Below are 14780 nucleotides of genomic sequence, written 5' to 3'. Positions count from 1 at the left end.
CCTTTGTATTTTATGGAATAGTAACTTTGCTGACAATCTTATTTCTTATCATATGTCTGCTTGTATTAGCTAAGATGCTGCACCTGAGATCACGGCGTTAAAATAAACATTTTAAACTTACCTCGTGTCTCCCTTTAATCCCTGTTCTGGACTGGTATGAGAGTAAAACGAAAGAGTGCTCATGTTTCCCACCTTACCTGAGGTATCCTAAGTCGCATGTTCTGGGTTGTCTAATCATTGGTAACTTTGCTATAGGACGAAGAGCTAATGAGACACTGATGCTAGTCTGGTAGGGGATTTTGGGTCCTAAGGTGAGTTTTTGGCACACCCTAATTCACTGAGCTCCTGAGTTTCTGTGCACATTTCTGTGTCTGAGCAGAATCCCTGCAACATGGCGCCCTAACAGTGGTGGTCTTATTTCATCATGCTTGAGTAGGGCTTATATCAGTCCTTAACCCCTTCACTATTGTTTCCTGTTAACAGAGGTGACGGATAAACCTACCTATAGTTACATAGGTCTTTTCAAGCTTGAATCTTTCAAAACTGTTTCCTTTTAAGTTACTACCCAGTTGTGCTACATTGTTTTGCATTGTACCGATCCTGTCTGTGTTGTTATGGGTGACGTTGACATACCCGTGCATAGTCGCATTGCGGTCCGCAATCATTTGCAGGCTTATAACGTCACCTTGGAGGACATGGCGGTTATTATGGTAGTGAGTGCTGAGATAGCTTACCCGTTTGAGATTTTTTACTCTTGGGTGACATTTCCTGCAGTGGATGCAGCTACTCAGGTGTTTCACACTTATACTTACACACCCGTGCCCGTGGAATATGTTCCTTATAAGACACAGGAAAATCCGTTTTCTGCATGGCAGCACAGTGTTTTGTTTAATGGCGCCCTTCCCCACAGTTTAACGGCGATTAGATTAGGTCCTTTGTCCATTCCAGAAGCTTCTTTTCCTGTTTTGGCTGAATTTACCCCGCATCCTCGTGCGGGGGCAGTCCCTGTTGCTGAGTTGAGGCTCCTATATACCTCTGTAATTGGAGTTATTAGGGCCTTGGTTCAATATGTTACCCGCAATTTCCAGGGCGGGCCCCTGGTGTTGCGGCACTTCCAGCTGGACCGAGCGGGATGAATCTTAGCCCCGTCATGGTTAATGCGGTTATGGGCAAGAGTCCCCAGGATAAGGATGATATGCCTTTCTGGCTTGCCGAGAAATTTGACCAGCTGGAAGCAGTTTTTCCTAATTCGAGTCCTCTAGAAAAACACAGAATTCTTACAATTAGTTTACCCAAGGACTTGGTACTGGAAGCTGGTGACTGCGAGTCATGGGGTAGAATCTTTGCGGCGGTGTACATGAGGTGCTTCGGGCACTCCGTCAATGGTTGTCCTGACGACAGTCATTAAACGTGTTCAAGATGAACACGGACCTGAGGCTGCGGTTGAATTGGGAATGAGACTCGTTTGCTCATTTGACGTAGTTTCCGATCCCGTTCTTTCTAATATAAAGGGAGATGCGGTGAACTTTCAGGTGTTTAATGCTTTGTGTGAAGTCCCCGATGCCGACAAACCCCGAGAGTTACCGAGAATTATTACGGCGGCTTATAAGACCATAGGCCGTAATAGTTTAGGTGTCAAGCCCTTTTCTGCTAAAGATAAAAAACAAACTCAGGGGTCGAAGTCTGAGAAAGCCGATCAACCCAAACCTCCAAAGCAAAATTGGAACAGAAGCAAAAAACAGGGAAAACAACAACAGAAAAAGGAGTCCCGTCCCGCGTCACCAGTGCCTGTGTCTACTGAGGGCTCTTATGGCTTGCGCAACCGCGCTACGATTAAGTCACCTGATCGTATTAAGGTTCCTGATCAACTTTCTCCTAGTTCTTTACAGGGCACCTCGGCCTCATTGTCTGGTGGTGGAGGCGGCATGTGCGCTGACGCTGTTGGACAGAGAGGTGGAGATTACCATTGTTCGAGAGGCCCTGCGTTCACTACTGAAGGTGACAGCGACTCACAGATTCGTTGTTGTTGAGACAGCTGATACTAGAGTAGCTCCCCCTGATAGGCTTTATGAAATTGACCTTTTAATTGAAGGAGACATACAACGTACCATAAAAAGGGTATTTTGGGAAAATCTTACAACTATTTATGACATTTTGTTAGCGGAGGCTGACTGGCCCCCACCTTTTGTTCTTGCATCTCCGAAAGGGGAGGAGGTAATCCTCCCTAGTTTCGCGCACACCGTGTCGAAGGAGCATGCGCTGAATTTGGCAGAAGAGTGGGCTAAGGCCCTTGAGCCTGCTTTGTACCGTACTCACTGTGGTTGGAATAAATTCTCCCCCCAACATGAGATTCCCTTGCGGTCTATGCCACAGTCTCAACCTCAGTATCCCATGTGGCGTGAGGCTAAAGCTTCGGTCGCAGAAATCCTTGAACAATTGGAATATCAAGGTGTAATTGAAACTTGTGTGTCTCCGATGAATAACCCTCTTTTTACTGTGACCAAGCCTGATGGTTCCTACCGTTTGGTATTGAATTACCGGCATCTAAACTCGCATTGCCGTACCTGTGCAGTACAGAATACCCACGGCTCTGCCCTGATGGATGGTCTTGTGCGTAAACGGTTTAAAACCACACTTGACCTATCCAATGTTTTTTTTGCCCACAATCTTTCTGATTTAAGTAGGCAATGGACCGCTTTTACCAGTGGTGGCACACAGAAAACATTTAAATGTTTGGCTATGGGCTACAAGAATAGTCCAAGTGTGTTTGCTTCCCGTATAGTTTCTCTATTAGAGAGAATCGACCCAGATGCATGTTCGTATGTGGATGACATTTATCTCACAGACAGCGAGATATGGGCGCATCTGTGCCGCATTAACTGCATAATTTGTAATTTTGCGTACTTCGGTTACAAATTTAACTTTGCAAAGTCTCACATTGCAGAGTACACAGTGTTGTTCCTGGGCTATGAGCTCAACATCTTGGCAGCAATTGCCGCTACTGAGAAGGCAAGAAAATATCCTACTGGATTTCCTTAAAAGTATTCATATCATTTAAGTCCTGATAAAGTTCCTTATGTGAAAATACCAGATGTTGGTGACAGATTGATTCCCAGCGCGGACCGCAGGTCAGCGCTGATTACAGCTGCCCACGAGGGTGTTGCGTCCGCGCATGCGGGTGTTTCGGCTTCTGTATCTCAGCTACAACAGCTTTTTTGGTGGCGGGGACTGTATAAACAGACGCGTGATTATGTCTTTCAATGCAAAATTTGTCATCAGATCAAGCCTTCGACTGCTACGCGGCTGCCCCAGACACAGTTGTACATTTCCAATAAACCACGTGGTTGTGTTTATTTGGATCACTGCGGTCCTTTTTCTTCAGAAACTGCGTATAAGTACATCTTAGTTGCAGTTGATTCTTGCACGGGCTTTGTATGGGTGTGGCCCCCCCGAAGTGCTGATTCACAAACTGTCATAAGGGATTTGCGTGTGGCACCTTCCATTCGGACCAGGGTCCAGCGTTCGCCTCTAAGGCGTACAAGGATGCAATGAGTTCATTGGGGGTCCAGGTCAAATTTTCGTCTCCATACCGACCTGAGGGTAAATAGTGTTGTGGAACGGATGAACCGTGACTTAAAGCAATCCTTGACAGCTAGGGTTATAGGTTCCGGGCGGAACTGGCTAGCCCATCTCAGTGGCGTACAGCGTGCACTTAATAATCTCCCTAGAAGGTCTCTGGGTGGGCGGACCCCATACAAGATGCTCTTTGGTATCAAAATGTTTGTCCCGGGCCTTGAAGGTCTAGATCAGGCGGCGGCAGCTGCCCCCTTTGGCGTAGATGACCATTGTATTGTTGTACAGACTCTACGAGAGGCAGTCTTGCAAAGGAACACAAGCCCTCCACATCTGATGCTGCGTTGCAGATTCCAGTAGTTGGCTGGCTACCCCGAGTCGGAGAACTGGTCCGTTAGAAGGTCGAGAACAAGAAAGAGTTTGGCCCCTCATATAGAGCTCCAGTTCCTGTACTTGGCGTGCAGGACACAAGAACAGTCAGTCAGTCAGTCAGTCAATCAAAATACACTTTATTCGATTTTCAAGAAATCATAAAAGGCAAATAAAATTACAGACAGGTTAAAAATCAACAATTCATTAATGTACAAGAACGGAGCTGAGCCCATATTAGCCTTTAAACATCATATGTACATAAGTTAAAATCAATAAAAACAATACCATGATTAGGATAAAACATTCAGTCTTTTTACCTCCACTTCCAGGTCGTAAGGAAAAAAGGTACATCTCCATTGTCAATGTCAAATTACACAGAGTGGCCGATTCTTCTTAGTATGACACCTGCGGTCTCTTATCCATCAATACTGAGAAATTCTGTTTTGGCTCCGGCTCCTAACAACAGGCCTGATTTTGCCTTCGAGATGCCTGCAGTTTCAAGTCCTTTATTGAATACCCCACCTGATGCTCATCTTGATGATACTGAGTATACGTACCCCACAGACTTATCGATACCCGATTTACAAACCTGTTTGGCAACTGAGTCCAGATTTTCATTTGACACTAACTCTACCACATCGAAATCCCCTTCAAAACTTTCAGTTTTTGCAACATGGTTTAAAAAACATTTTTTGATTCCTCCTTGGACTTACATTTGGTTGGTGCTTTTTTCAATTTTTTTGTTTGTCAATTGGCTTTGTGGTGTATTTTATTCCATCTTGTGAATGGACACTACGTTGAAGAGAGGACTGCTATTCGACTAATTAATGAAACATTGGCACCCCATTCCTCATCACACAGATTGAAGAGGTACCTGACTTTTGTAAATATTACTACTTGGCCTGTCTTAGATGGGATTGTACGGGATGCTGTTAAATTTCAGGTTCATGGTCCCACAGAGGTTATAAATGTCCCGAACGTAATAAGAGCTTCTATGGGGGATGTGATTAAACAAAATATAAGCTCCGATGATTGGGATGTTCAAGCCGTAGAAGCTTTGTTTTCAGATCTGAAATATTATGCTGCCTTTGATGCTGAGGATTTATATTTAGATTCGGCTAATTATTGTGTTTTGTTCTGTTATCAACACTATGGAAATCACTACCGGCATAAAGCAAACACAAGGAGGAATATAGTCAATTATACGAAATGGGAACATTGCCCCGCTCCTTCTGAAGGCAGCTCAAACTCTCTCTTAAAGAGATTCACTTATTTTACTGATTTCAATCCGTCAAATCCTAATGCATTTTATTTTAAGATGACCGAAAAGTCCTCTTCCAAAGTTAGACTTACCCGCACAAAATTGTTATATTCCAAGTCCTTTCTTGACCAATTGGCTATTGGGGACTATGAACTGTGGAAAGATACTATTGATCTTAACTATGTTTGGGGTTCTAAAAGTTGGCAAGTGCCAGGCACGGAAGCTTTGCATCGTGTATGTCTCATCCCAAACCATATGTTGTTTTTTAATTCGACTATTTCACAAACCACCTGCTTTGGATTGGCTACTACTAAAAAATTAAATGCTCCTTCTTTTCCAGAATTGGTACCCCGGTTGGGATAATAATACCAGTATTTCAATCGGGGAATTACAGACCCTGTTATTGAATTCTACTTTTAACATATCCAGTTTGGATCCTAGGGGTTGGTTGTTATGGCACAGAAGTGCAGATTCTTGCCAACATCGTTTTCTGGGTTTAGCCCCGGGCTACACACAGGTTAGGGTGGATCCCTGTTTTGAGAGTGACCATTCTGTAACTACCTATTCCGTAGGCAAGCTGTGTCAGAATTGGCTCAAAACTCCACTTTAGCGTCAGTTAAGCTTCATTTGTCTAAATTGACTGACAATGTTGATCTGAATGACTTTGTCATGGGCCCTGCTTCAGGCAGATCCAAAAGGTGGATATATGCTATTTACAACGAAGTTTGGAAACTGTCCCAGATTGAGGCTGCTTCCCGCTTAAGAGCTATAGATCAAGCAAATTTAGAAAAAGTGCTAGCAGTTGTAGATAACAGCATTAACACGCTTTCTTCCCGTATTTACACATTAGATAATATTGTTTCATCTGTTGTTGATATTGTGCAAGAAGATGTCTGTTTTGTACCATGGTCAAAATCAATTGCGTTCCATTATGCAGTTTGCATGGACTTAACAAATGTTAAAGGCAGGGAAGGTGCCTTGGGACTACATGAACACGTCCTCATTGTTTGCCCCTTTTAATTTGACTGCCAAACAGCATTTTATGTCTATGAAAGATGAAACTTTTGGTATGCTACATATTGTACGTTTGCCGTTTTCTATGGCCGAAGCAAATTCTGCTGTGTGGCTCGTCCATGGGTTAATAACATTACCTTTTCTTTGCTCAAATTCGAAGATTGCATGAAGTATTATGCAATTGGCAGGTATGAACCTCTAGGCACCACTTCTCTCCATGAAGCTTGGTCACTACCATTTACATATAGGTGCCTGAGGGAGGGTAAAGAGGTTTATTTGAATGGTGAAGATTGCACAATAACACCTGATCACTCGTTAGTGTGTAGGAACATTCAATTGCATGGCTCGTGTAATCAAAATGCACCTAATTTGGCCTGTGTCTTAAAAGGTACACCAACGCCTGCTATCACACCCACATTCACATTACTAGCAAACGGTAGTTCTTTACTTTTAAATAATGAAGATAGTTGTGGGATGCTGGCTGGAATTCCTTACATCGTTACTGTAGGAGAGTAGGGTCTGCTTTACTATGGTCACCCCAATGTTTGCTTTTTGCTTCACTGGTTTTCGACTTAAGGTGGCTGTGGGCCTGCTAATCAGACCCACAGCCCTGCTGTTCTCTCTCTAAATTCACACCATGTACTTTAGGTACATCACCACTTGGGAATTGGGTCACTCTTGTGAGTCCCTGTATAGTGTACCATAGGTACCCAGGGCATAGGTGCACCCAAGGCCTACCAGGGGCTGCCTCATATCTTTTGCCACCCCTGGCTGGGCATCCAAACTGACACAACTGGCTGATCATTCAGCTGGGGCAAGGTCGAGTAATCACCCCTTGCTTAGGTATAGTATTCCTATATCTAACCTTATATCTAGACACATCATGTGTAATGTAATGTGTATACTTGTAAAGCGCACTGTTGCCAGCCGGCGTCCTGGCGCTGTATACCGCTGGGGAACCTGTCCTGGCTTTCCCTGTGGGATGGTCCCTGCTGGGAATCCCCAAGGTGGAGCCAGGCATCCCCGGCGTTGAGGGGGCCGTTGTGGAGATTAGGCAAGCTAATGCCCAGAGTTGCGGAGTGCGACCCCTGGTTAGCGTAGGCACTGAGGCGAGAATTATCGAGTCCGCTCACCCTGGTCCACGACCCTGCCGCGTCGGGAATCGAACCCTGGTCCCGGGCCGACTTCTGCTTCCGGGTCTGCCACCTCTAACCAGTGAGCCACACCACTCCACTACATATACACCTATAAGTCACTCCTATGGCAGGCCTTAACAATCCTGAAGGCAGAGTGCTTGGTTTTATGTGAGATGAGGCTCTAGCATGAGCTGAACCTGTCTGCAGCTTTCGGAACCATGTCCTTATAGCAGTTCTAGGATACTGCCATACCATATACTCTTAAGCGCATTATAATCCTAGCGGTTGAATGCTAACTTTGGTTTGGCTTTATCAAAACATGTCGTGTAAGGTGTCATACGCTTTGGAATACTACCCCCTCGCCAGTTCTGGTGACGGGGGTAGCATTCCACCCTTCTAGAGCGAGAAGACATGTTGTTCCTACTAATCCCGGTTAAAGTTAACCAGAGCCATAGCATCACAAAATGGATGCTGCTGCCACAGACACAAGTCTGACCTCCTGCTGCTGGGAGTCCTTCCAGCGAGGGAGGCTTGGACAATAGGTTTCCTGTCTTGGGAGGTGCTAGCACCACCCCAGACAGGCCATAGTGTATTGGAGCATGGAGGGCTGAATGAAATGACAGTGCCTGGGGCACACAAGGTGTCTCATGCATAGTCCAGTTCAAACAGGTGCTGGGGCACTCCAGCCCCAGCTCTGGCGCAACACTGGACTAAGGGAAAGGGGTGTAACCACCCCGTTCCTGGGTCCCACCCATAGGAGGGACCTAGCAGGTAATCCAGCCCCTGAAATTGGTATATAGGTAGGAGCTGAGTCCCAAGACTTTAGATTTATCCTGACTGAAACTTGAAATGAAACTCTGGACCTTCGACGTTCTACTTGAAGATAGAAGACTGAAGAATCTCCCTTGTGGTCAAGGAGTGACAACCCTGTGCAAGCAGGCACCATCACCCGATCAACGGTTTGCTTTGTCGACGCTCCCGCCGGAGCCCGAGCCCAGAGCCTGACAATACCCGGACTTCCAGACTTCCAACAGCCCGATCCACAGTCACAGCAGAGCTGAGACCCGTGGAGGCGACAAGAGACGTGGGACTAGCCATCTTGGAAAGCCAGCGAATTGCTTTCCGTGCAACTTCTGAAGCCCCCTCGAAGTTGTGCATTGGGGATTGGGAAGCCCCAGCCCCAAGCACCAACTGCACCGAAGATCAGCCCTCCACACTCCACGAGTTCTGCGTGGGGCTCTTCTGCAATTTCCTGCTCGACGCGTCTGTCCGGTCACTTGCCCGTTGGCTAGTGGCCTCTGTGACGACGAACCTTTGAATTTACACCGCTGGTCTGGTTGCTCCAGACTGGCCCCTGCTTCCCTGAAAAGGAGAAGCCCATCAGACCTTGATGGTCTGATCCGCAAGCCATCTTCGATTCCTGCGTGGGTTGCCTTTGCCAAGGCTTGTTGACTCCAATCCGGAAGCTGACACCGCCGACAGCGAGAGCCTTCGTTGGACAGTCCGTATCCAGCTCCTGGTCGTCGTCGACACCTCCTGGTCCACGTGGCTGCAGAGACCAGCTTCACAACATCACCTGATTGCTTCGCGACATCGCCTGGTTCCTTCCTGGTCACTGGCTAGTGACCCAGACTCTGTCCCCTCTGCTTTCAGGTACTCGTCATCCTCGATCCACCCTTGAATCCACCCGGACACTTCCCTCCTGGCCGCCTGCAGCATCTTTCTTCAAGGCTCCATAGGATTCAGCGACGAAACCTGACACACTTTGACACCTATGCACCCGCTTCCTGTGGGTGAGGTAATGCGAGTACTTCAGTGCTCCTATGGGTATTTACTATCCTAGGGTCTAACTTTCAAGTAGCTTTCTCCTTGTCCATCCGGAAGTGACCTAAAAGAACTAGTTTCCATTTCTTTTATTCCCATTATAACTCTATGGTAACTCGCGTGTGTGTAAAGACACTGCACGCTCATCCCGTGGGCCTCCTGCTCCCTATCCTTTGGTAGTACAGCGTAGCCCCAGCGATTCTCCAGGCCCTAGGCCTATCCTTTGTTCGTCACGTGGTTCTTATACCACTATTTTAGTATATGGTTCGAAGTGCCCCTAGGGCATTACTGTATTTTGTGCAACTTATTGTATGTTTATTGAGTATCTTGTTATGTGCTTGTGCCTCTGACCTCATAAAGAGTTCAGAGGATTATTTTAGTAATAAATACATATATATTTTCTATATATAACCTGTGTGGTGTCCTTTCATTTGGTTTTTAAAGGGGTTACATATGGTAAAACAGCTGGCTTCACATGCCCTCTTGAGTTTAGCCTAAGTCTGCTTTGTCCATGCTACCACTAGGATAGCTGGTCTATAAGGTTGACTTTACAACCATCACCATAAGGGTTGTTTGGACTGATACAGGGTGCCCAGACATCACATATCAGGCCAACTTCTCACAGTTACGGTCTCCCATCGTGTAGTTTGTTGTAAAAAAGTAATGTTTTCTCCTCCACATGGGAAGCTGGATGTTTCCATCTGGCCGTCGATTCCGACCTTGAAAGCAGAGTTCAACAAGATGAGTCGAATAAGAGCTCTTTTGTCCCAGAAAGAAGTCTCCCTTAAATCTGCCTGTGAAATATTTGTCCTTCACGTGGCAAACACCCGTTGCATGCATTATTAAATACGGATCTTGCCCTGCATTTTCGGGGATTTAATTCACACTACCTTTAATGCTTCCTCGACCACAGGGCTGGCTCACTTTTTTAAAGTTGTAAGAAGTGGCCTTGTGACTTCTTTCCAAATGGATGCACATCCTGTGCCACGAGACGATTTGCCTCAGCTGTTGCTGCTCCGCAACCGAATGCTTGATTACTATGGAGCGCTGCCTCTGGCTACATTGAGTGCAGTTTATGGATTATCGTTTCGATTTTCCTTTTTCACGTGCATCCAGCCTGTCTTTCATTGCCTGAGCTGCGATTTCGAATGGGCTCTGGATTTGTGTCTCTGCAGTACGATGTCTCCCAACGCAGATTATGATCAACTGATGAGCCCCTTAGTTGCTCATGAATTGCTTTGGTCTGGCGGCGGGATTATGGCCTTTGCAGCGATGCATGGAGTCCTGGGACATTGGAATATTTTTACAGCTGTGCATGATTTCTTGCCACGCTGTTATATTGAGGTCAATCCGAGTTGTCCTCTGATGGTACTAGAGGCTCCAGTAATTGAGGAACATGTATGTTCATTCCCGTTACTAAATTGGATGGCTGAAATGTTTTCAGATGGCAACAGTGATTGCCTGGTGGAGGCTGTTGCAACGTACTGTGCATATACACTGTTGGAGTGAGGTGCATTTCCTTCTGTCTCTTTTTCACGTCCGACATCACATGTTGGACATCGAATTTTTTTTTGTTAATTTTTTTTTTGGGCCTATTGGCTTTATTATGCCCACAAATGATTACTAATTTGGATTATTTTCAAAATTCTGAGTTTGCTCCTGTTTTTTCATTATGGCAAATTTGAACTTGATTCTTTCTCTCGACCTTGAACTCTGCATTCCTGCTTTGCCCCCATTACTTGTCCCTGCTCCGATCAAGGGAGGGTGTAGTGGGGCTGAGCCTTGCAGTCATACAGTGTTAAGTTAGCATGAGCTTATTAGAAGTTTAAACACCATTTTACCTTTTGCTTTCTTTTGCACACGGCACACACGTTATCTATTGTTTAGAGTTAGGCTGAGTGTTTTGCTTCACATGAGAATAACTTGTTTTTCTACATTGCTAGACTTGCTTCGTAAGCTTAGTCTGAACAGTGAGTGCCGCGCCTATGCAAGCCTAAGAGACCTTCTTTAGTTATAAAATAACCTACTAGCAAGGGAGGGTGAAATATAGGTATATATTTAACCTGTTTCCATTTAGCATTATAAAATGATTTCTCCCTTTGTATTTTATGGAATAGTAACTTTGCTGACAATCTTATTTCTCACTGAGGTCCTGAGTCTCTGTGCACAATTCTGTGTCTGAGCAGAATCCCTGCAACAGTAACTGACCATGCAAACCAAATTCTAGCTGTTTTTCCCACACAATTCATTACCTAAGACCGTTACATTTACCATTTAAACAAAACAAATAACCACAAACTGATTTGTCTTTTGGTGCTTGAATAACTGGGTTGCTGGATCACTCAGTGGACACCATATTGCGTGTTCTGTGAAAAACGAACTCCTATGCACGCACAATATTATTTATACTGTATAGTATTGTGAACATTCATTCATTCAGTATAATCATAAAATTAGTTTCCACTTCTTCTTGTGTGAGCACTTTTTCTTTTTCTTGCTCAAGCAAATTCACGCCAGCCGACACGTTTTTCGTCAGAGTACAGATTGCTCTGACTCTTCAGGGCTGGAAGTAAAACAAAATATACACAGTTCTCAAATTACTGATTCACAGCTCGGTATACTACACAATTTAACATGTACGTGGCAACACTTTCACCGAAAAAACCTAATGTGGTGCTGCATAATTAAATGCAACACATTTATGGTAGATTAAAAAATAAGGGGTTTAAGATCCACTTAATGTACAAAAACAGGACGCAAAGTTCTGATCATATTTTCGCGAACGTAAAATACCACACTTGTATATTTCACTTGTGTACGTGTGCACAGAAACTCAGGACCTCAGTGAATTAGGGTGTGCCAAAAACTCACCTTAGTACCCAAAATCCCATACCAGACTAGCATCAGTGTCTCATTAGCTCTTCATCCTATAGCAAAGTTACCAATGATTAGACAACCTAGAACATGCGACTTAGGATACCTCAGGTAAGGTGGGAAACATGAGCACTCATTCGTTATACTCTCATACCAGCCCAGAACAGGGAGTAAAGGGAGACACGAGTAAGTTTAAAATGTTTAACGCTGTGATCTCAGGTGCAGCATCTTAGCTAATACAAGCAGACATGTGATAAGAAATAAGATTGTCAGCAAAGTTACTATTCCATAAAATACAAAGGGAGAAATCATTTTATAATGCTAAATGGAAACAGGTTAAATATATACCTATATTTCACCCTCCCTTGCTAGTAGGTTATTTTATAACTAAAGAAGGTCTCTTAGGCTTGCATAGGCGCGGCACTCACTGTTCAGACTAAGCTTACGAAGCAAGTCTAGCAATGTAGAAAAACAAGTTATTCTCATGTGAAGCAAAACACTAAAACTAATTTTATGATTATACTGAATGAATGAATGTTCACAATACTATACAGTATAAATAATATTGTGTGTGCATAGGAGTTCGTTTTTCATAGTTATTAGGTGTTGTGTTACAATACCTGTGAAAGGGTTGAAAGGGTTCCCCTTTTCCTATAGCACCACCAACTTATGGTCTTAACCATACAGGTAGTCAGTAGCTTAGCGGAGCGCAAGTATTACCTGTGAGTCAAAATCCTTTTTCTCTTTGTAAATATATTGCGTGTTCTGGCTTTACAAAATGCTGTCTAATCAAAGTTGACATCTTCAGTTGCTTTCCTTGAAATGATTGGATTACACATGTGAACGTGATTTGTGTAGAGTGAGGGCAGGTTTAGCAACAGACTGACATGCAGGCCTGAAATGACATGGCAACTCCAATAGATATTTGGATCTGGGAATGTGGAATACGTAATTGACTGTTACAGGACTCATAATAGCACCGTATGTTGCTGCATGTAAGAGTTACAACATTGGCTCTATATTTCTAAGTATACAAGAACAAAAAAATGGCCTTGCCATTGCTTGTTTAGTAGTTTCCACTTGGACTAGTCTTGTTTTATTTCGTTCCCCCATTAGGCAAGTTTGTATGTTGCACATTGATCAAGAAATAGCCTCACCTGTAAGTGACAGTCACTGCACAATAAATAAAACGGATAAGTGAGACACTTGGCAGAATACAAATATGTTCAAAGTTAAAATATTACTGCAACATTAAACTGTCAAATAAGCTCAACAGTCACAGATACATATACTCATAAGTCCAAGTACCAAAAAAGAAGGGTGCAAAAGACCTTTTAGTGCGGTCTGACATAAGATCCCATAAGGGATGGTAAGCCATACTGATATGACTATAGGTTATTTAGTAAAAACTGATATGACTATAGATTATTTAGGTGGCCCTCAATAAGGAGGGCTCATGCTAAGTATTAGCAATCATATTCTAGACAAAGCGTATAGGTCAAAAGGGGAAACCGTAAATTTCTCGTTGCGGGTTCCGCACTAGAGAACTATGTCACAGGGTATATGGGGTGCCGCATCCTGGTGGTGACACTCGTTATGGGGCTTTACAAATTATAGTATTAAAATATAACATAAAGGCTCTAGGCCTAATATATCCTCCACAGAAAGACCTGTCGAACAAAAATTCATCCAGCTCTAAACGAGAGTCCGCTCTGGATTGAAGATAACTAAACCAGACCAGAGAAAAATCAGAACATTTGTATTAGATCTGCAGTTCTAGTAACATAAAAAATCTACTCAACCGAACTGTAATGTACTTGACCTCTGTCTCTGATAGCTGTGCAAATGTGACAAGATAAAATTTAAAGGAATCTTTATTGCTCATTCACTTTGTCAGCAATAAAGATGCCTTTAATTCTTGTTATCTTGTCACATTTGCTCCGCTTTCAGAGACGGGGTCAAAAGTCAGTTTGTCTTCCTACTCGCCAGAAAGGAGGAGTAGGCCCTAAAAATAGCTCGTCCTGATTAAATCTGGCTCACCATAGCGAGCAGGCGAGTGGATCTTTCGATCCCTGCAGACTTATGTAACCTTTGATACTGGCCACATCAAAACGAAACTGACTTTCATGTTTCCAGGGTCGACACAATGAGGACCATTACAATGGGTAATCAAATTAGCATCAGGTACTTATGGTTTATAAATATCAAGAACTGAGCTATAGTGCTGTTATCAATTGGTATTATTATTGCTATAATGTTTGCTATCATTGGTATTATTATTGATGTTTTAAGAAACTTTCAAATTTGAAAGGTTTTGCAGATAAGACCAGGCTTTCCAGTATGGAGCAATTTTAGTGGGGGGATCCACTTGCACAAATTCTTTTGTTTTAGTTTTCATCCCATCTGCCTCGCCGACCCATCACTATCTCTTAGGATTTGGGTGATCAGAGGAGCCAAATCAAGTAGCTTAGTTTTCCTAACGGAACCATATTATTGAAATAAGAGAATATTATTATACCCAAGTTTATCCGAGGTGTCATGACATCACTGCAATTGTTTTGATGTGGTCCGTGTCCGAGAGCTGTAGGATCGATAGAATCCAACGTCATTCCTTCATCTCCCTACTTCTAAAGTGCATACAGCAGCAGTTATTCGTCTCGAAAAAGCTTCCCAACTGATGGTTCTGATAAAATGCCATTCACCCTTCTATGTATTGCTTCAGTAAC

At 43.8% G+C, this 14780-nt stretch overlaps 1 protein-coding gene across 1 annotated transcript in view; it reads left to right on the top strand.

The window, feature by feature from the left end:
• Positions 1-14780, top strand: part of TMEM87B (transmembrane protein 87B) — a 376065-nt gene that overhangs the window by 60522 nt on the left and 300763 nt on the right. The window lies entirely within an intron of this gene.

Source organism: Lissotriton helveticus, chromosome 6, assembly GCF_964261635.1.
Source record: "Lissotriton helveticus chromosome 6, aLisHel1.1, whole genome shotgun sequence".
NCBI lineage: Eukaryota > Metazoa > Chordata > Amphibia > Caudata > Salamandridae > Lissotriton > Lissotriton helveticus.
The sequence above is the reverse complement of the archived record's forward strand: the minus strand, read 5'-3'. Positions and strand labels throughout refer to the sequence as shown.